This window comes from Ambystoma mexicanum, chromosome 3p (genome assembly GCF_040938575.1).
Source record: "Ambystoma mexicanum isolate Mex_15411 chromosome 3p, UKY_AmexF1_1, whole genome shotgun sequence".
Lineage (NCBI taxonomy): Eukaryota > Metazoa > Chordata > Amphibia > Caudata > Ambystomatidae > Ambystoma > Ambystoma mexicanum.
Genome location: NC_090925.1, coordinates 22,586,717 through 22,610,549, shown reverse-complemented (window position 1 = coordinate 22,610,549; position 23,833 = coordinate 22,586,717). Strand labels below are relative to the sequence as shown.

At 46.4% G+C, this 23,833-nt stretch overlaps 1 protein-coding gene across 13 annotated transcripts in view; it reads right to left on the bottom strand.

The window, feature by feature from the left end:
• The window catches only part of LOC138580086 (protein FAM118A-like), a 1,834,209-nt gene that overhangs the window by 504,493 nt on the left and 1,305,883 nt on the right, over nucleotides 1–23,833 (bottom strand). The gene's annotated exons all lie outside the window — the stretch shown is intronic.

Sequence of the window (23,833 nt, the reverse complement as noted above, 5' to 3'; positions counted from 1 at the left end):
GGGGAACTACATGTGAGTCTGGAGTAATTCCTAACAGAATGGTGATGGAAAGAGCAGATTTCAATTTGGAAACATGGAACACAGGATATAGAATCCAAGAATCTGGAATTCAACTGGCCTTGTCACAAGAGTGATCATCTTCAGAATGTGATAATGACCCACAATGTGGAAACTTAATTTAGATGAAAAAACATGCATGGACACATGCCTAGAAGACAGCCCAACCATATCTCCTACTTTAAAATGAGGAGCTGTCTTGGTTTATTTCATACACTCCTGAGCTTCTCAGAGACAGCTTGAAATCAATGATCTAGTCTGTTGAAGATATGAAGAACCATGGTCCTGCTCTTAAAGACTAAAGGTAAAATATTATGTTGCAAACAGTACATTAAAAAAAGATAAAAACTGTTAGGAGAGAGGCAAGTTTTATTTTATGGAAATGTTTCTGTTGATAAGTGAGGAGGATGGCACCTTTCAATACCCAAGCAATTACACAACACACCCATTGTGCATTGGAGAAAAATAGGTTATCACAGGAAAATAATCCACAGTAAACATGATCAGGGCATGGTCTTGTGAAGGAGGATGGTCAGTTATAAAGTCTGCAATGGTATATAATTAATCTCGAGAGGTAGTAATAATCCCACAGGCCTCTGTGGTGGTACCTTGACGTGTGCACATATGGATCATATTGACACATAGGAACATAAATCATGTGAAATAGACAGTCACAAATATTGACAGGAAATAAACTCTTTGGTGGTCACTACACCAGGTTGCCTGCTAATGAGTTATTGTGACAGTCATAGAACCATACCTCATTCTTCTGGCGTGGGCAAGAATAAACATTTTTCTTCATATAAATAGACACCTTCCCTTCTTTGCATTCTGTCTCTTCACTTTTCAGAACATGGTTTCCATTTTCCCAGCATTACATTGACTATTACTATGAACCGAGTAAGCAAAAGGAAAGAGTCTAATGTAAAAGGCGGTAAAGGTGGGGGGACGGAAAAACAGCTTTCCAGGTATCTACAGGACAATGCTTTCAAAGGGGAATTCAAGCTTGCTGGCCTGTGCGATAAGCAGAACTTATATTGTGAAAAGAATAGGCTCTGCAGGCTTGGAAGATTGTTCTGCACTCAAAACGCTGGAGGGCTTTGAAGCTTTTGTGATCAGCGTGAACCTGGGCTCAAACTTCAACCCAAGCAATAATGTAACTACATCCACTCTTGGAATGATTCCTCAAAGCTATTGGATAAGCAGGAGCTATAAGCAGCTCTTGGGTATCCAGCAGTAACCACTCACTGGGAAGAAACACTGGAGAACGCAGAGCAAGTGCATAGCGTTACACAATTAAAACTTACACATAAAATGCAAACATACTTGTATCCACTATTTATGACCCCTTATGCTTTACATGTCATGTACCTGTGTCCTAATATTTGCTTAAAGAATTACATTCACATAGTTGGGTTTGTTCAGCATCAGTTGGCCTAGGGAGCCAAAAGTAGCACTGGCTAAATGTTTATTTTAAGCTAACCAGGCTCTTGTAGGCTATAAGCAGGAGCTAAATAGCTCCCAGCTCCCCTCAATTTCGAACCCTGCATCTAGTTGAACATGCTTAAGAACCTCTTGGCTCTTCTCCAAGTTCTCAAAGGCCCGGTCCGAAGAACACATTATTTTGCTTGATTAGTGTTCTTTCTGATTGATGGTCTTCCCACATGTTTCTCACCTCTGATATATTCCTGCACCTTCAACTATATCACAGAAAGCCTTTCATCAGCAAGGAGTGGCATGCCAGATTGGCATCAGTATCTCTCAATGCGGCTGCTCCTCAACACTGAACCTGATATCAGGGCCCATATATTGCTCACATCGAATCTGTGACCTGTGTCCTGCTGTTTTCCCCATTTTCAGCTAGATCAGGAAACCATCAAAAAACTGGAGGAGCTCTCTATAAATAGGCTAGGATGGAAGGGCGATGAGGAACATCCATCAAACAAAACATTACCAGAGGTAAGCAATTTCTCCTTCCAATGGGTAGTGTCCTCCCACAGATTTCTCTTTGTAGACAGACCTACTAAGCAGTATTGTTACTTTCGGAGGTGGGGAGAGCCACGCCAGAGAGAAACACAAAATCAAGAAATTTAGTAGGACTTCTCTGTAGAAGCAGGCTTCATGACCAAAGAGAGACTCCAGGCAATTATGTTTGGAAAGATGGCATGGCCAAGATGGCGCTGAGAGCAGTCATAGTTTAAGAACGGTTTATAGTGATTGCATCGAAAATAAAGGGTTGACATACCAAACCATTCAATACAAAGCATCTAATACCAAAGCAGGTAAAAGTGCCTTTCCATCGAAACCAGTCCATCGAAAATATAAATGGACTGGTTTCAATGGAAATGCACTTTTACATGTAAAATATAGCATTTCAATGCTTTTTTTTGTAACTTTAAAACGTTACATGGAACTGTTCAGTGCTGAAATTTCGGCACTGGCCAGCTCCTTGTAACGTTTTAATTTTTTTTTGTATATTGGTGGAGGTTCCAAAACCCCCAGCCACCCCCAAACCTCACGCCCACCCCCCCAGCCCTAGCCCTAATATAACCCTTGATCTAACCCTAGCCCCAACCCTAACCCTAATTTAACCATTAATCTAACCCTAGCCCCAACCCTAACCCTAAACCTAGCCCCAACCATAACCCTAACCCCAATGTAACCCTTAATCCAACCCTAGCCCCAAACCTAACCCTAGCCCGACCATAACCCTAATGTAACCCTTAATCTAACCCTAGCCCCAACCCTAACTCTAACCCTAATGTAACCCTTAATCTAACCCTAGCCCCAACCCTAACCCCAACCCTAACCTTAATGTAACCCTTAAGCTAACCCTAGCCCCAACTCTAAACCTAACCCTAATGTAACCCTTAATCTAACCCTAGCCCCAACCCTAACCCTAACCCTAACCCTAATGTAACCCTTAATCTAACCCTAGCCCCAACCCTAACTCTAACCCTAATGTAACCCTTAATCTAACCCTAACCCCCAACCCTAATGTAACCCTTAATCTAACCCTAGCCCCAACCCTAACCCTAATGTAACCCTTAAGCTAACCCTAGCCCCAACTCTAACCCTGATGTAACCCTTAATCTAACCCTAGCCCCAACCCTAACCCTATCTCAACCCTAAACATAATCCAACCCCTAATCTTAACATTACATTTCGAAGGATCCATCAAATTTGAGTCAATGAATTGGCCATTCTATGGAATGGTATTTTAATGGATACAATTTGATGGTTTGGTGTTAGATGTTTTGCCATTCGATGGAATGACCAGATATCTTTAAGAACTCTGGTCCCAGGTATGTAGCAGAATCTCCCACCCCGTAACACTATCAGTCTTGGAGGTCCCCACTGATGCAAGACACAGAGGGCAACTGACATGACCACTGTGAGGGGGCACAAGTTGTGCCACAAGCAGGCTCCCACCAGAACCCTGAGGGCCATAAAACCACTGCAAAAGGGCTCCTGGAGCCAATCCTGGGGCCTTTGGCACCAGGCTCATATGTAGGAAGGAAGGGCTGTTCAAACTAGGTCCCATTTATGTACATGGGCCTTTAAATCCAACATGGAAGCACCCACACAGTCTAGTTCTAAGAACCAAGCAATGCGGTCTAGTGTTTTGGGTGTGGCAGGCCTGGAACGACTTTCCCTGGTACTACTTTACCTGGGCTATATAAACCACACCCTGACTGCAGACCATGCTTTGTGTTATTCTGCAACCGGCAGCATGACGCTCACCGTGTCCAGCTCCTGGTCTTCAGCATCTTCCTGTAATCCTGCAAGATCAAGAACAAGATTATTCTGTTTTACCTGAGAAAACACCATCCAGCACTCAGCATCTCAACTGGGCTGCAATCTGTGGAAACCGAGAGAAGAAGAACATCACTCACCTGTGAGTACTAGCTTAAGGACTTCCGGCGAACCGCTACCACAGCTGCTGTTCGAACATTGCGACCTGCAATAACAAGAAAGGGAAAAACGATATTAGAACGCGTGCTTCCAAAACATTGAGTTCTATCAGTCTTACCTGAATTCCATCGCGCTACGCCACGCTTCCATCCGGAGCACCACAGCAACATCTGCAAAGGAAAAGAGACTTATTCAGGTTCGCTTTCAATATTAAACAACCGCACAGCTCTGTACTACCTTAACGGGTTCCGGGGGCCTGTTTTTCATCGCACTCTTATCCACTCGCAGCACCACAGCGGCCTGTGAGGAGAAGAAGAAGAAAACACAGGTTAGCTTCAAAAGACCATAAAGGCGCTGCGCTTCGCGCTTTCTTTTACCTAGAAACGTGCCTCTCCATCCGCCATGCCAGCATCGAGACCTTCGCACCCGAAAAGAAGGAGATAAAGACATTAACGAATTCCCACCATAAACAGAACAAAGACTTACAATTAACGAACCTACCTGCCTGCCAGCAGATTCGGGGGCACAGCAGGCCTGGGCCCAAGGAAGGCGTACTGCACCAGTGAAGCAACTTGGGCAGCTCGCCAACAAACGACAAGTGCCCCTGCACGAGAAATGCAGGACGGATAGCTCACCCTACAAATAACTAAGATTCATTATTTAGCACTGGGCAACTACGCATCCAGGGTTCCAGATCTCAGAGCCTTCCAGACGCCCCCGGGGATTTCAGGTGAGCGTAACAGCAACTGAGCAGCAACAGAGCCTTGGACCAAAAGGTAAGAGTTAAGATGTCCTGGCCCAAGAACAATGCTGCCCATGAATAACAGTGCCTGATATATTCAAAGTACAAATTACTTACCTCGCGGTAATGTTCTTTCTGATGGATGTTCCTCCTATGTATCCTCATTTGTGATATCTCATATCCAAGTGCAGCTGCTCTTCAGAAACATTCTGCCCACCGCCTATATGCACACCACATAGGTCATAACAGCTAGGCCACTATATATTGGTGCACTGCACCCCGTTATCTCAGTTACACCCTTTTTACCATGCACTCTGTGCTGAGGAACCGAAGAACCAGGGTGTACCAGCTATCCACCAGAAGAGCAGGTACGGAGGGCGAAGAGGAATCCAGGGGAGGAACATGCAGCAGAAGAACAAGTTACTTCTTACCTTGTAACGTTCTTTCGACGGGATGTTCCTCTGACGTATTTCTCATCTTAGATATCTCCTTCCAGCTCTGCTGGCCTCGGAAAATGTTTTCTCTAGAGGGCGCTGCGCGTCGACGTCCTCCGAGTCGATGTCCTTCGACAGCCGCCGTATCGACGTCGACGTCATCCTGCCTATAAAGGCCGCGCGCAGCGTCCATTGCTCAGTTCCGTTTTGTAGCCCACAATAATACTTTCTGGACTAACTAATCACCTTGAAGGAGCGTAAGCTGCAACAACAAGGGAAGTAGAACTGCGGGGATTGATGGGAGAGTCGATGAGGAATACGTCGGAGGAACATCCCGTCGAAAGAACGTTACAAGGTAAGAAGTAACTTGTTCTTCGAAGGGATTGTGTCCTCCGACGTATTCCTCATCTTAGATAGGCTCCCATAGCAGTATTCTATTATCGGAGGAGGGAGTACTGACTTCACGCTGTCTTCTATTGATGAATAGAATGCAGTACAGCCCTTCCAAACCTAGTCTCTTGACTGGAGGAGGAATCCGGATTGTAAAAACGTGTAAAGGTATGGACAGACAACCATGTAGCGGCCGCACATATGTCTTTAACCGGCACGCCTCTTTTGAGGGCCGATGAAGCTGCAATACCTCTGGTCGAATGAGCCCTAAGGTTTTGAGGGGGCTCTTTCCCTGCCAGTTTATAACATTCCAGAATGGCTAGAATGATCCATCTGGAAATGGTCTGCTTAGTTATTGGTAACCCCAGCTTGTGACCTGTGTAACCTACAAATAGCTGGTCTGCCTGTCTTATCCTGGCTAGTCTACTAATGTAAAAACTTAAAGCCCTCCTAGGGTCTAGCCTGTGTAAACTCTCTTCCTCTTTCCCCGGGTGAGGAGGAGGATAGAAAGATGGTAGGGTAATCTTCTGAGTGATATGGAATTCAGAAACCACCTTTGGGAGGAAATTAGGCTTCACTTGCAGGACAACTTTGTCTTTGTGAAATATTGTATGAGGGGGTTTACAAGAAAGAGCTTGTAATTTGCTCACCCTTCTAGCAGATGTAAGTGCTATTAATAAAACAGTTTTAAGGGTAAGGAATCTTAACGAACAAGAATGGAGAGGTTCGAAAGGTGTACCCATCAGGAAAGTTAGTACTAAGTTTAAATCCCATAGGGGAACTTGGAATGGTCTTGGGGGATAAATATTGGTTAACCCCTTTAGAAACTGTATTACCAAGGGTAATTTGAAATAGGATGGTTCTTCCGCAGTACGCTTAAAGATGGATAGCGCTGCGAGATAGCCCTTAATGGTGCCAACTTGAAGGCCTGAATTTGCCAAATATAGTAGGAAGGACAAAACCATTGGTGTACCACATGAAAAAGGGTCGATATTCTGTTCTCTACACCAGCTGCAAAATCTGTTCCAACGGCAGCGGTATAAAGACTTTGTTGCTGGCCTCCTTGTTGAAAGCAACACCTCCATAACATCACCAGGGAGGTCCCAATCCTTGTACCTCAGCCTTTCAGAAGCCAAGCGTGAAGGTTGAGGGTTTTGATGTCTGGATGGAGAACCTGACCTCCCTTCTGTGAGAGTAGGTTCTCTCTGAGTGGAAGTCGAATTGGAGGGCAGATGGACAAGTCTGGAAGGTCCGGGTACCACGTTCTCCTGGCCCAATCCGGGGCAATTAGGATCATGGTTCGCCGGAATCTTCTCAACCTCCTGATCATTTGAGGAATGACAGGGACCGGTGGGAACGCGTACAGAAGCGGAAACTCCCAGTCCACTATGAACGCGTCTCCCAGAGCTCCTCTCGGGGGAAATTCCCTTGAGCAGAACAGGTCGCATTTCCTGTTTAGGCTGGTGGCGAACAGATCTACCTGAGGGGTTCCCCAAAGGGCGAAGATCTCTTGAAGGACTTCCTGAGCTAGCTCTCACTCGTGGGAGACTGTGTTCTGCCTGCTCAGAGCGTCCGCTGTCAAGTTCTTCTCTCCGGCTAGGTGAACTGCCGATAGAGAGATTCCTTCTTGGATTGCCCAAAACCAGAGCTGCATCGCCTCTCTGCACAGGGGTAGTGATCCTACGCCTCCTCTTTTGTTGAGGTAGTGCATGGCCACTGTGTTGTCTGTCATTATCAGGACATTTTTCCCTTGTACAGATGGCGGAAAAGCTTTCAGCGCTAGTCTGATTGCTCTCAGCTCTAACAGGTTGATATGTAGTCTGGACTCCGATGGAGACCAAAGACCGCTGATGGTCAAGTCGTTGGTATGGGCTCCCCACCCCGTGAGTGAGGCATCTGTGACTACTGTTATCTCCGGCCATGGTTGCCAAAACAGTTCCCTCTTCAAGATGTTTTTCTGGCAGGCCCACCACTGAAGGTCTCGAGCCACCTTGTCCGGAATCTGAAGGAGGTCTGTCATTCTCCCTGAAAATTGCGACCACTGAGTTCTCATTGCCCACTGAAGAGATCTCATTCTCAGGCGAGCCTCTGGCACAAGGAAGATGCAGGATGCCATGAGGCCTAGGAACCTCAAAAAGTCGAAGGCTGGGAGACGTTGGGCATTTTGAAACTTGGTGACCATCTGCAGAATATCTTGAGCCCTCACCTCTGGTGGCGAGGCTTTTCCCAGGGAAGTGTCCAGGGCCGCTCCAATGAACTGGAGTCTCTGTGATGGTATCATCTGTGACTTCTTTAAATTGAGGGAGAAGCCAAGTTTGTGAAGGAAGTGGCAGACATAATCTAGCTGGATCTGAGCTTGTTCCGAAGATACAGCTCTGATCAGCCAATCGTCCAGGTAGGGGTAGACGTGGATCCCTTCCCTGCTTAGACTTGCAGCCACTACCGACATTAGCTTGGTGAAGACCCTCGGGCGGAGGTCAGCCCAAATAGCAGAACTCGAAATTGATAATGAGAGCCGCCAATTGCGACCCTCATTGAGGTAATGCATGGCCACCGTGTTGTCCGTCATTATCAGGACGTTCTTCCCTTGTACAGCTGGCAGGAACGCCTTCAGCACAAGTCTGATGGCTCTCAGCTCTAACAGGTTGATGTGTAGTCTGGACTCCGATGGAGACCAACAACCGCTGATGGTCAAGTCGTTGGCGTGGGCTCCCCACCCCGTGAGTGAGGCATCCGTGACTACTGTTATCTCCGGCTAGGGTTGCCAAAACTGTTCTCCTTTCAGAATGTTCTCCTGACAGGCCCACCACTGAAGGTCTCAAGCCACCCTGCCGGGAACCTGAAGAAGATCTGTCATTCTCCCTGAGAATTGTGACCACTGAGTCCTCAGTGCCCACTGGAGGGATCTCATTCTCAGGCGAGCCTCTGGCACTAGGAAAATGCAGGATGCCATGAGGCCTAGCAACCACAAAAAGTCGAAGGCTGGGAGACGTTGGGCATGCTGGAACTTGGTAACCATCTGTAGAATATCTTGAGCCCTCACTTCTGGTGGCGAGGCTTTTCCCAGGGAAGTATCCAGGATCGCTCCTATGAACTGGAGTCTCTGCGATGGTATCATTTGTGACTTCTTTAAATTGAGGGAGAAGCCCAGTCTGTGAAGGAAGTGGCACACGTGATTTAGCTGGATCTGAGCTTGTTCCGGAGAAACAGCCCTGATCAACCAATCGTCCAGGTAGGGGTAGACGTGAATCCCTTCCCTCCTTAGACTTGCAGCCACTACTGACATTAACTTGGTGAAGACCCTCGGGGCGGAGGTCAGCCCAAATGGCAGCACTCGAAATTGATAGTGAGAGTTGCCAATTGCGAACCTCAGGTATTTCCTGTGTTTGAGATGGATAGGCACATGGAAATAAGCGTCCTGAAGGTCCAGAGATACCAACCAGTCCTGGAACTGAAGGGCCTGGAGGATCTGAGAAAGTGTGACCATCTTGAATTTGTCTTTTCTGAGGAATTTGTTCAATTCTCGCAAGTCCAAGATGGGTCTCAGTCCTCCGTCTTTCTTTGGAATGAGAAAGTAAGGGGAGTACCAGCCCTTGTTCCTCTCCGCTACAGGTACCGGTTCTATGGCACCTTTCTCTAGCAGGTCCCAAATTTCCTGCAAGAGGAGCGGATCTGGAGCTTTCTGAGAGCTGATCCCCGGTGGATGACTCTGAGGTATACGTAGGAAAGGCAGGCAGTAACCTTGGGCAACTGTTTCCAATGCCCAAGCATCTGACGTGGTAGCCTGCCATACCGCCAGATGTTGAGTCAACCTGCCTCCTACAGGTGTCCTGTGAGGGAAGTCCTCAGAGTGGTTTTGGGGCGGCTGATGCAGATGCCGATGGTAAAGAGGCACCTGCTGTTGCTGCGGCTTTTGAATATCTACCCCGTCCACCTCGGGTAGTTCTTCTTTGACCCCTTTGAGCCGGTCGTCCTCTACCTCTTCCGAATGCGGAGTAGAATCGAAAGGACTTGCCCCTCTCAGAGGTTCCTGTGGGACGAAAAGGAGTCTGACGGATTGCAGCTCCTAGGGATTTTGCTGCTGCTTTTGAAGTTTGCAGTTTCTCTAAACTGTCATCCGCCTTTTTCCCGAACAAAGAAGAATCATCGAATGGCATGTTCAAGAGCCTGGCTTGCACATTTGGGGCAAAACCAGACTTTCTCAACCAAGCGAATCTCCTGGTTGATGTACTTGCCGCCATTGCTCTGCTGATACTGTCAGCCGAATCAATGCCCGTCTGGAGGGATTCGCACATAGCGTCTTTACCGTCCTGTATAATATTCAGGAACGCATCCCTTTCTTCTCCTTCCGGGATGCAGTCAGCCGCTGTAGAAGCACACTCCCAAAGTGTATGGCTGAACCTAGCAAGGGTGCAAGTAGCATTAACAGATTTTAACGCCATGCTACATGCTGAAAAGACTTTCTTTGCCATAGCATCATATTTTTTATCGTCCCTGTCCTGTGGGACAGTAGGATAAGCCGTCTTGACATCGGTAGAGGATGCTGCCTGTACCACCAGACTTTCTGGGGATGGGTGTTTAGACAAAAACTCTGGGTCTGTAGAAGATACCCTGTACTTTGTAGACAGTTTTTTATTTACTGCTGGTACTACATCTGGGGTTTCCCAGTTTGTCATGATCTTTCTCTGAAGAGCTTTATGAAAAGGCACCACAGGATCCTCCTGTGGGCTTTTGTCAAGAATATCCGTGAGGTCATCTTGTTGGAAAGATTGTGAAGGTGCAGACCACCCCATGAACTCTGTAATCCTGGCCATTAAGGCTCTGTAGGGGGTTTCAGCATGCTCCCCTGGGTCTGGCTTAGCAAACTCCACCTCAGGGGAAGTGTCTAACCCACTTGCCTCATGTAAGGAATCATGAAGATCCTTTAACCTGCGCTCTTCAGAGGAAAATTCCTCTCTAACTGGGGTTACAGGTCCCTGTAACTCAAATGTGTCTTCCTGTTCAGACAATTCACCCTCTTCTAAAATTGAGGATATAGTTCTCAATTGTTCTGAACTCATAAAGGGAGTAAATCCCATTTCCAAGGCAGAGGGTGCCGAACTTGTCATTATCGGCCTCGAAAACGTTGATGTCGTCGACGCCGACGTCGAAGGCTTCGAGCGTGGCGTCGAAAACAAAGGCGGAGGCCTCGAAGACCTCGACAGAATTGGAATTCTACTCGACAATCTCAAAGCCATCGACGTCGAGGACCTGGGGATAGTCACTGGATGTGTGGTAACCGTGACTTTTCTTGGCGTCGACGCCGGTGTCGAAGCTGGCGTCGAGTCGACAGACGCGTGTGTCGAAGGTCCCTTCGACAACGGCGTCGAAGACATCGACCTCGACGGAACCTTCGAGGAAGGTTTGGAGGTCATAGTCCTACTCGAGGGTTCGAGACGCGCTCGAGAGGGTTTCTTCGCCGGGTATTGCGACTCGCGGCGTTTTTGACCTTCGGGTCTTTCGACCAGAGCATCGCTCTCGGCAGTCTTCGAGGGGGTCGAGGCCGCTTTCTCGAAGACGCTCATCATATTTTTTCGGAATTCCTCCCATTCAGCCCGGGAACTATGTTTCGTGGGGCAAGGGATTCTTTTTGGCAAAACAGAGGAAGAGGAAGACGGAGAAGGGGATCTTCGACGTCTCCTCTTCGAGTGCTTCAATCTCGAGGAGTGATGAGACCCACTCTGAGACCTGGAGCGCGAATGGTGACGAGGAGACGAATGTCTCGATTTCGTCGACGAAGAAGAAGCTTTAAAAGTCTTACCTTTCTCCAGCTTCCCCCTACGCTCAATCCCACAATCTCGACATTTCTTGAAGCCGGATCGAGGAGTTGTCGGATCCGACGAGGAAGCCATCGAGTACGGATTGAATAACTCGAGGTAAATAGGATTAATCTGACTAAGAACTGAGCAACGGTATTCCGAGGCACTGAGTAAGCGCGGAAAAACGGAACTGAGCAACGGACGCTGCGCGCGGCCTTTATAGGCAGGATGACGTTGACGTCGATACGGCGGCTGTCGAAGGACATCGACTCGGAGGACGTCGACGCGCAGCGCCCTCTAGAGAAAAAATTTTCCGAGGCCAGCAGAGCTGGAAGGAGATATCTAAGATGAGGAATACGTCGGAGGACACAATCCCTTCGAAAGAAAATTACTGAGAGGTAAGCAATGTGTTCTTCTAATGGATTCCTTACACCCACAGATTCCTCATCTATGAAAGACTGCCATAGCAGTACGTTGACCTGGAGGAGGGAGGAGAGTAAGGACACCACCTAAACCAAAAACTCTGAAGGACAGCTCTAGCAAAACAATCATCCTGTACTGATTGAGAATCCAAATGTTTAGCAAACATGCAAATAAACCCACATAGCTGACTGGCAAATGTCCGGTACAGGGACTCCACATTGCAGAGTCGAAGTGACAGCCTGCCCGCTGGTGAAAAATGCCTTGAGACCATCAGACACATCCTTACCAGCCAGATCATAGCATTCCGAGATGCAGAGGATGATCTACCTTGACAGGGTCTGTTTGGTCACAACCTTGCCAGCACGTGCACCAGCATAACCAAAAATAATCTAGTCATCTCTCCTCGTCTCCCTTCTCCAAGAGATGTGGTATCTGAGGGCTAGCACCGGGTCCAGCTCATGGAATCGCTCCAATTCCTTGGAAGGATGATGCTGAGGAAAAAAGACATGAAGATGGACCTTTTAAGAGAGATGGAAATCAGAGACCATGTTTAGGGGGAAGGAAAGTCTCACTCTCAACATCGCCTTCTCTTTGAAACCAAATAGAGAGCTTTAACTGACAACACCTGACACTCACTCACACACCGTGTGGAAGTAATTGCGATCAGGAAAATCACCTTAAGGGTGAGCCACCTTAACAAACAAGAATGGAGGGGCTCAAGCGCAGAGCCATGAGAAATGTTATACTAAATTCAAATCTGTTGCTGGAGGAAGCAATTTGCGAGGGGAAACCGATTACGCAATCCTAACAGAAATTGCATGTCTATGGGAATTGTGAACAACAAGCCCTGTTAGAGTTCTTTTGAAATATGAAATAGCAGTGAGATACCCATACATAACGCAAATCTGCAGGCCAAAACAAAAAAAGAAAAATCAAAAACAGAGGATGTGGAGCAAGTAGAAAGATCCAGATCCCTATCCCAGCACTAACCCTAAAGCGTAAGCCACCTGAAGGCATACATTAATTCAATGGTAGATTGAGAGAAGCACGTCCAAATCCCACTCTTAATACCTCAACCATTTATTCAGCAGCCAGTCATGAAGGCTGAGGCTGCCGTGGTTTCGGTGGAGGACATGTCCTCCAGAATGGGAGAGCAGATCCGCTCTCCATGGAAGGCGCCAGGGACAGCAGATGAACATGTACAGCAACTCTGGGTACCCCGCTCTCCATGCCCAGTCCAAAGCGATCAAGATCATTGTGGAACTGAACAGACACAAACTCCTGAGAACCAGCGGAGTGATACGGGTTGGTAGGAACGCATAAAGCACGTCGAAGGTCCACTCGAATGTCAGTGTGTCTCCATAGTTCCCTCTCGAGGAAATCCCTGGAGCAGAAACACGTGCACTTCTACTCACACTGGAAGAAAAGAGATCCACCTCAGGGTAATCAGAGCCAAGGTTAAACAGTCCGATGCAGATTTGCTCAGAGACTTCATTTGACTTTCGGCCAGTAACCGAAGTTGAGTTGCTAGATATTATTGGTAAGTTAAAACCTACAAACTGTAAAGGGGACTTGTGTCCTACCAGTACTATCAAAGCTTGTTTTTTCATGTTGATAGAGCCATTAGATATATTTGTTAATGCTTCAGTTCTGAAAAGTCATGTTCCTGAGGATATTAAGAGTGAGTGGATTACTCCCCTACTTAAAAGATCTGGTCTCTGTTCTCTGGAGCCGTCTAATTAAAGGCCCATTACTAATACCCCATTTGTATTGCAAATTGTAGATTGCATTGCTTATGGGCAGATTTTTGAATATCTTGTTATAATATTTTAAATAAGAGGCAGTCTGGTTTTAGGCAGTGGCATAGTACGGAAACAGCTCTGTTTGACCTGAACTCAAGACTCTTGCATATTATGGATAATGGACAAACTGCTCTGCTTATGTTACTGGATTGATCTGCAGCTTTCAAACTGGTGGACCATTCTTTGCCTATCTGCAGGTTGATAGAAGTTTCAACTTTCTCATATAAAGCAGCTGAGTGAATTCGCTCTTTCCTATGCAACAGACTGTGTAGGTTTTGTAGCGAACTGGCTGAGGTTGAATCTGTACTATTGCAATTTAGAGTGCCTCAAGGAGCATGCCTCTCGCTTTAATATTTGTACAGCTCCCCTTTTTAATCTGTTGGAGGAGAAATGCACTGGTTTTACAAATTACACTGATGACACCTAGTGTGCCATTCTGTTATCTGGCTCCTATGATGAGGATGTAAAAAAGCTTAATGAGGTATATGATGTAATTCAGGTATGGATGGTGGAGAATGGCCTTGCTCTGAATAAAGAAAGAAACGACTTGGGAAGAAAGTCAAACCATTGGGAGTTCATTTAGATCAGTTCATGACCATGAACGGCCAAGTAAATAGTTTAGTCTCTGCCGCAACGTATTACATTCTAGCGCAAATATGTCCTTTTATTTCAAAGTCTAATTGCGGGACAATCGCGAGATCTATTATTGGATCCAAAATAGATTACTGTTGTAGCCTGTTAGTATGAATTAATAAATCAGAATGTGGCAGACTTCAGGTCATACAAAACAGTTCTGTTAGAGTTATAGCTGGCCTTAAAAGATGAGATCTTGTCCCTAAAGCGAGACAGGACCTATCGAGGCTAAGATCGACTTTCGCCTCTTGGTGATCACGCACAAATGCTGTCTGGACATGAGTCGTGCCTATCTCTCTGAAGTCATTGTGAATAAGTCAAACCCCAGAATCCTCAGAACCAATAATACTCACCAGTTGAAGGAGCACAGATGTTCGCTTACACAGGTCAATAGGGGTGCATTTTTTGCTGCCGCTCCAAAATCCTGGAATTCAATTCACCCGGACCTCAGAGCAGAGGGATCCACTGAATTATTTAGGAAAACAATTGAAACCCATGCTTTTCAGATAGGCTTGCTGAGACTCCTCCCAGATATGTATTTGTTGTCATAATTCCTTGCTCGTGTTGTGTTTGTGTTGCGCCCATAAGCATCGAAGTCCCTAGGTGTGTGGTAGAAGTTATCAAAGTAAAGTAAAAGTATCCTCAATGGGAGAAAACCTTTTCTAGAAATTCCTGACAGGGCTCCCACTCGTGGGAAGCCAAATTCGATCTGCTCAAGTCATCCACCGTGGCATTCTCCTTCCCAGCCAGATGGGTTGCTGTCAGAGATACGTTGTTCTCCAGAGTCCAGAACTACAGTGGCATTGCTTCTCTGCACAGATACAAGGAACCCAGACCGCCCTGTTTGTTGAGGTAGTGCATGGCAACAGAGTTGTCTGTCAGGACAAGCATGGATTCACCCTGTACGGAGGGGAGGAGGAAGGCAACCAGGGCCAGTCTGATAGCTCTCAACTCCAACAGCTTGATGTGTTCTCTGCATTCTGAGGAGCGCACAGGTCGCTCACCATCAGGTCTTGTAAGTGAGTGCCCTAGCCTTTCAAAGACACCTCTGTGACTAATGTCACTTGGGGACAGGGTTGATGAAACAGGGCCCTTTTCAGAGGGTTGCATCTTTGGAACCACCTTCCGAGGTCTCTGGACATGTTCACAGAGACCAAGAGCATATCCAACAGTTGACCCAGAAACTAAGACCACTCAGGGCCATTTTAAGCAATTTTGGGGCCCTGGGCATGGACATCTTTGGGGCCCCCCTCCGCCAAACCAAAGGAATTAAGTGATCAAGAGTATCTGCCCCGCCCCCCCGCCGAGATCACAACCCATAGATGTATATGCTGCATCACAGCTTAAAAATAAGCATGTTTACTCCCTTTAAGTCCCCTTACCCTCTTCATTCTTGTTCTAATCAGAATGATAAACAAGTACCATTTGAAGGCCAACATTATCAGTCTACGAAGAGGTTACTTCTGTTCTAGCATAGATACAGGAGACTTTTTATCAATAGCATCCAGGACGTTATGCAGCCTGTAGTATTAATGCAGGACTGTAAGTAAAAGGTATATGTAACCCAGAATAGACGAAGAACTCTCATTGGCTGCCTCACAGAAGGCAAACGTGCTCAAGCATGGATAGAGGAGACCTATTGGTAGGAAGGAGAAAGCTACACATACCATAGCATGGATAGGGGATGCAGATTAGAAGCTACCAGGAAGGTGTCTGTATCCAGACAGACTGAGATTATAAGTGGGACATGGTTTTCAAATAGTGTTGCCATTAGAGATCAAAAGAATAAGTACTTGTGGTGTGCAATATACCAATGCTCACTATTATAGTGTATGGAACACTATAGCCAGTGAAAGCATGAGTGAGGCTGTTTTGAAGATCATACCCTGAGAAGTAAATCACTCTGAAGGGCTGACAATTTTGAAAGGTTTAGGGACTGGCGGCAATACAAGATTAAATTAGTTGTCCAGCATTACACACACAAGTTAAGGGGTGAATCTGGGATTTGTGCCAACTCTGCAATTTCTGCATTTGAGCACTTTTATTACAAGATCTTACCATGAACTAAAATGATCTCATTTTATAAAACTGACTTGGAAAGTACACACAGCACATTACCAAATGGGACAATTTTTAAAAACAAAAGAGTATAGAAGGGTGTAATACAGAATGTTTCTAGCTGCATTCTCTCCATCATCACGAGAAGTATATGACTATCAGCATACCAATCAGTGCGATTTAACAGATTTACTCTGGGGTTGTCTTTTGTATTTTAACGCTTTACATACTTCCAAAACACTGGCATGTAAAATTGTCATTTATAAACGTGCAGAAAAACCTTTGACTTTTACAAAAATGCAAAGTGTTTTTAGTGTCAAATGAGCAGACTTTAAAATATGCTTGCCCGAGTCCTGCACCATCTGGTCTGCTCCCTTCTGTCTACCACCCCTTCCACTCAAATGTCCTATGAAAGAAGAAAGATCAAGTAATGGGCTAAACGATGCCACCAGCATGCGAGAAGGCAAACGTCACAGAAGCCAGTACAGTAATGTATGAGATATTAGATGATTTGACCAGGATCACTGTATTGTCTGCTGGCAAATCAGAATACAGGCATGAATGCTTTGGTTCCAAATTTGGATACTTATTCATCTCTTGGTCTAACAGTTTATGCTCATCGTTTGAGGTGATTGCCTAGGTTTTACAACACCCCATCTGAACAAACCATTTTCTAGACCTTCACCATAAGGATGACCCGTTCCTTTTTATTGCAACCCCTATCTGGCGCAGGTACATTGCTGATAATAGTACCTGTTATGCTGCAGGGCCAAGTACATATGCAGGCAGGTGTATAAACTTCAGACATATGAAAGGCTGTTCTAATCTTGAATAGGAACACATATCTCTGCAATGTGTCCTTAACACACTGAGCTAACTTCTGACCCATTGTGGCACTCAATTTACCAATATGCATTTCGAATTTGGCTATTTTACATGATCAACATAATTCCCACAGGAAGGAAAGAATGCTACAGGAGTTGCGCTGCAAGGAACACACAAACTATGCATACCACAGTGAACACAGAAAGCATTACATGATGAATTGATCGAGGCAGAATGTACTTGGCAAAACAGACAGGCAATAGGTTTAGAGCCCCAGCACCATGCCATAAAATTTCATGATGTGCGCTATTTAAGTCTTGTGAACAAAGGAGTCTTACTTCTTAGATCAGGCAGCCTTGTGGGACCCCCTCCAAGGTGGGGGCCCTGGGCACTTGCCCCTTTAGCCCTCCCATAAAAACGTCTGTGAGACCACTGACAACAAAGAAAACACTGAAGCAACTTCATGCACAGCCAGGCTTTCGGCCCCACCAGAATTCAGGACGCCATAAGACGTAGAAAGCGCAGGAAGGCCAGAACCAATACCTGTGATTGAAGGACACAAACCATCCTGAAGATGTTAACCACTGGTTGCTTGGGCCGAAAGGCCTGCCCAGGCGAGTGTCCAAGACAGCCCGATAAAACAGAGGGACTGGGACAGCAAAAGTTGAGACATCTTGAAGTTCAGGGAGAAGCCCAATCTCTGCAACATACTGCAAGTGCGGAACAAGTGTACCAATGCATTGTCTGGGGAACAAGGTTGGACAAGGAAGTCCTCCAGATAGGAAAAGCCATGAATGCTCTCACTTCTGAGGTGAGCCGCTACAACTGACACCAGCTTGGTGAAGTCCCTGAGAGCCGAAGAAAGACTGAACGGCAGGACTTTGAATTGATAGTGGCAACGTCCTATCGTGAATGCCTTTGGAGGATCAGCACATAGAAGTAGATGTCCTGTAGATCCATTGAGTCCTGTAGGTCGAGTGCTAGTAGGATCTGTGCCAGAGAAACTATCTTGAACTTGGGTCAGTAGGCGCATATTATATTGGAGCACAAACCCCCATCCTTCTTTGGTCCTAGGAAATAAGTTGAGTACTAACCCTTGCCTTGCTCCGAGTGGGGCACCTGTTCTATGATGCCCTTCTCCAATAGCAACAGGATTCCTTTAATAGGAGTGGGAACGGAGGCAAGTACTGGACAGACGTGGATGGTCTGGAGGAGGCTGAGCAAAAGAAAGGCAGGATCCCTGAACACTTGTAAGGACCAGGCGTTGGATTTAGTAAGACCCCATTCGAAGGGATTGTGTCCTACGACGTATTCCTTATCTTTGATAAATCATCTCCCAGCTTGCTGGCCTCAGAATTTGTTTTTCAGTAGAGGGCGCTGCGCGTCGACGTCCCTCGAGCCGATGTCCCTCGACGGCCTCCGGTTCGGCGCCGACGTCACCGCGCGTATAAATAGACTTGCGCAGCGTCCGTTGCTCAGTTCCGTTTTTCCGCACTTCGTGGGGCCTCGGAATATCGTTGCTCAGTTCTTCAGTGAAATATATCAATATATTCCTCGTGAATACCGACTCGTACTCGATGGCTTCCTCACCCGAACCGACGACTCCACGGTCCGGCTTCAAAAAATCTCGAGACTGTGGAAAGAAAATGTCATTGACGGATCCTCACAGGATCTGTTTGTGGTGCCTGGGAATCGAGCACCATTGTTCGGAGTGCGAGGACTGCATGTCCATGACGGCGAAAACCTTGAAGGAGCGTAAGCGGAAGCTCGAGAGAGGTAAGGCAGTTAAACCTTCTTTGAAAGTTTCCTCGGCGGAGTCGAGACATTCGTCTCCTCGCCACCACAAAAGACATTCTCGCTCTAGGTCTCAAAGCAGTTCCCATCACTCTTCGAGATCTAAGCATTCAAAAAAGGAGACGTCGAAGATCCCCTTTTTCGTCTTCGTCTTCTTCCGTTTCCCAAAAATGGTCTCCTGCCCCACAAAACATAGCTCTCAGGCTGAGTGGGAGGAATTCAGGAAAAAGATGCTAAGCATCTTCGAGAAAGCTGCCTTGACCCCCTTGAAAACTGCTGAGGGTGATACCCTGGGTGAAAGACCCGAAAAATCAAAAAGCCGTGAGTCGCAGTACCCGGCGAAAGAAGCCACTCGAGAGTGCCACGAACCCTCGAGTAATGGCAAGGTTGCGTCTACGACGCCGTCGTCGAAGATCCCTTCGACACATAGATCGGCGTCATCAACGCCGTTATCGAAGGGTTCTTCGACGCATAGGTCAGTCGAGTTGACGCCGTCTTCGATGCCGACGCCGAGAAAGGATAAACCCACGGCCACCTCACAGCCAGTGGCCACACCCAGAGCCTCGAGCACCTGAATGTCGTCGACAACCTCGAGTAGAATACCAATACTCTCGAGCTCATCAAGGCCTCTACCACCTTTCTCGGCGCCTTTTTCAATAGCTTTGATGGCTTCGAAGCCTTTAACGTCCGCATCGACGACGTCGACGTTTTCTCAGCCAATCATGACAAATTTTGCTCCTTCTGCTCTGGAAATGGGATTCATACCATTTTCAAGACCTGATCACTCCAGGGTCTTATCTTCTATTTATGAAGAAGGGGAGGATTCGGATCAGGAAAGACCTTTTGAGTTGCAGGGATCTGCAACTCCCGCACCAGAGGAATTTACCTCTGAGGAAGGTAGGTTGAAAGACCTCCATGAAACCCTACAGGAAGCAAGTGGGTTGGACACTTCTCCAGAAGTGGAATTTGCCACAACAGACCCAGAGGAACATGCTGAAACCCCTTATAGAACCTTGATGGCAAGAATAATAGAGTTTATGGGATGGTCCACACCCTCACCTGCTTTTCAGCAAGACGACCTCACAGACATCTTGGTCAAAGGTCCACAGGAGGATCCTGTGGTGCCATTTCATGCGGCATTACAAAGGAGAATATTGGCAAACTGGGAAACACCTGAGGTAATCCCGGCAGTTAACAAAAAATTATCAGCTAAATATCGGGTGTCTTCTGCTGACCCTGAATATTTATCCAAACACCCAACTCTGGAGAGTCGGGTTGTTCAGGCAGCTACTTCAGCAGGTAGTAAATCAGCTTACCCTACTGTTCCACAGGACAGCGATGATAAGAGATATGACTCTATGGCGAAAAAAGTATTTACCGCATGTAGCATGGCGTTGAAATCCATCAATGCTACTTGTACGCTTGCAAGGTTCAGCCACACACTTTGGGAGTGTGCTTCATCAGTGGCTGACTGCCTCCCGGAGGGAGAAGAAAGGGAGGTGTTTCTCAACATCATTAAGGATGGTAAGGACTGTAGGTGGCTTTCCCTGGCTTACTACGTGTGAGAGAAAAAATAAAATAGCAAACACAACCCCTTGTCGGGGAAAGAGGCACTGAGACCCGGCTGCAAGAGTTCAAAGGATGGTTTATTTCTCCAGCTAGGAAATAACCCAAAAAACTCTCCCCAATCGCATTAGATCATTCTTGTATTTATATTAGTTAAAGTAACTCTAACAAAAAATGCTAAATGGACCCGATTGGCCAGACGGTGTGGTGCTGTACGTGTGGGTAGCATCTCTTCCTCCTGGTTGGCTGAGTAGCTGACGGACGTCAAACATCTTGTGCTCCATGCAGGTCAGGGTCCGGTCACTGTGGTCACTACCTAAGCTAATATGTTACACAATAAATAACAAATTATTTAAAACATTTTGTGCTACTTGTCACATTTCTACAAGTCACACACAATGATTATTGTCAGTACAATTGGTTCATTTGTGGCTTTAATTGAAGGCCTTGACCTTTATTGTGCATGTAAAAGAATCAGGCTATGTTTCGCATCTCTTCTAGGTTTCAAACCCATTAGTACAAGTAAAAACATATATAGTAGTAAAAATGCTTAAGGTTAGTAGTGGATGTGTTGGGTGGGTTTCACAGCCCAGGCGAGGGTCTGGCACTTGAAAGAAATACCTTACAGGGGGTGCAGGGTCAGGATGGCAATAAATTGTTCTAATGGGGGTGGGTGGCTTGCACGTTTAAGAGGACGAATCGAGCAGAAAGTGATTAGCTCATCCTGGTTCACATGCCGGTTCTCAGACGAACAGTGATCTCAGAGGAAGAAAACTGTAGCATATTGATTGTTGCAACTTTCTCCAGCTTCAGCGTGAGAATGGAAGCGCAGAGCTTTCCTTCGCAGGGGGAGTGCAAGAGTGGGGGCCAGCCAGCTGCCTGCACGCCATGTGTGTGTGTCTCTGTCCTTGGCTGCTGCGGTGGAAGGGGAGCTGAGCATTGCTGTACTATCGCAGTGAGGCCTGTTTACCCAAGATGGAGTCGAAAGATGTATGCCCCGTGTCCTGCTCAGTAGTCCCATCTATGTAGCAGTCAAACGTGGTTAACTTTACATAAGGGCAAGGGGCAATCCCACTACCGGAGGCACGCGGTCCAAGCCCTGTAGTGAGGAGCGTACGACGTGAGGGGGCCTGAGGACCCCTCGCTCCCATACAGTGCCCCCTTTCGTTACATCTAAAGTAACAAACTATTTTATCTCGTTCTTTCCGTTCTCCCTTCGGTAGTGCTCAGCTTCAGCCACAGCCTCATCCCAAGCAGGTGTACCCTTTATTGGCATCCATGCTTTGCACACACTTCTTAAGCTGTTACCTCTTCTGGGGTGACCATTAAGTATATCCCACCATCCCCATCTAAATCTATCCAAACCTCGTTATACCACAGCAAGTTTTTTGGTTCTCTAATGGTAGTGTAATGTAGATTATCGACCACATCCCCATACTGTCTATAGATGGCAGTCCTCCTATACTGTGGTGTGGTGTATTCTCCGGTTTGTACTTGGGCATCTATCATGGTAGCCACCGTTGTCTGTCGGCCCACGGTTACCATCATCATTGCTGAATTAGGCATATTATTTTCACAGCATCTTAGTCCCAGTTGGCACACACAGAATATCAAGAGAAGAAAGACTATGATGGGAATGAGTATCTTTGCTGCGATGTTCACCTATGATGGTATCCAGCTGAACAGATCGTCGAACCAAGTGTTGCTGTCTACTCCACCTTCTGCTCTCATTCTTTCTCCTAAATTATGCACTGCTGTTATCACATGTGACAGTGTCCCGTTATCAGCATCGGAAGTTGGTACGAACGTGCAACTCGCCCCCCCAATTTTTTTGCAAACACCACCGTCCATCGCCGTGATAAGATCTAAGACATATCTGTTTTGCATCGTCATCAGGCGCAATGCTTGGAGCTCTATTTTTATGATGTTGAATCCTTCTTCAGTGTCGTTGGCCAGCTGGATGAGCTCCCAGCGTGTTATCTGCAGCCATTTCGCGTTTGCACTTGCTTGAACGCCTGGTGCTAGGAACGATGCAAAGAATGTTTCTGCAGATGAGAAAAGCTTATACTGTTGTGGGATTTTAGCAAGGAGTTCTGACGATTTGGACGAAATATCATTGGATCTTTTGCTACGTGACAACTTGGTTTTCAAAGTTTCTTCTGACGATAGTTCGTATGCTGGGGGCTCTGTGATTGTCTCATCGGGCGCTGTCGATGGTTCAGCCGATTGCCCTGCTGCCGATGTGTCAGTCGAAGGCCTTGCTGTAAACTGGACGTGGCTCTCTGGTATCACCATTAGTGCTGAGTGAAGTGTGCCCCTCCAAGATGCTGGGAGATGCAGGTAAGCTCGTTTGCCACAGATCCAGTATATGTCCATTAATGCAGCAGTGCCTTTTTTCATAACTGCCATTATTAAAGTCTTATTGCACTGACGCACGGTTCCCATGTTCACCTTCCCTTCTCCATGGAAGCAAAGTTTGTGTGGTATTTCCTTTTGAATCTTTATGGGTCTCTCCAGGGGTGTGACCCATGTCAGCTTGGTGATATGCTGCGACCAGATGGGGATGCACGTTTCTTTTGCCCATTCGTATGTTTCATCTGGCAGCCCTCGAAGCCCCTCAGCTTTGCATTCAATCGTTTCATCATGCCACTTGTCATCTGCATATCTTGTCCCTTTTAAAATGAAAAATGGCTCCTGGAGGCAGATTACTCCTTGTCGTCTGCTGGTGCAAGTTTCTTCGTTTTCCAATTTTTCCATAGTGAATGTGTGTGCTTGGAATGTCTTTTTTATTCTACATAGCATTAGATGAATTGCGTGAGGAATAAGTGAGCACACGTAACAACTTTTGTTACTTGCTTGCTTTGCTGCGGTGCTCATGTCTGAATACCATTTGTTTGATTGGTCAGGGTTTCGCGGGTCCTCTATTTCATCTAACCCCAGGTTATGATAAATATCGTATCTGTTTTTTCCCACCCCCCTTTTTCTCCTCCTTCTGTTTTTTAATTGGGTACCAACTCGTAGATATTGCAGCGGGAATATTCTAGACCATGCTTCATCTATATTGTTCATGGTGACATGTGTGTATTCAGTAGTGGTTTTTGTTGCAGTGGGTGTACGCATGCTTGTATTTCTGGAATTAGTTAACCAATAGTAATCATCATTTACATTCCATCCAAGCTCTATTTCCTTGGCTCCAGTATTATTTAACAATGGAATATCAGTTTTGTTTACGTGCAATTGTACAAGGGGCAACGTTATATTTTTACTATTCAATTCAATGTTATAAGTGTCCTTCAAAATAGCCGTTGCTTCAGTCCATATTAGTTTGGACCCTGGTTTTGTCATATCAGTTCTGCTCCCCCCTTTGTTCATTTCATTTGCCACATATAAAACAAC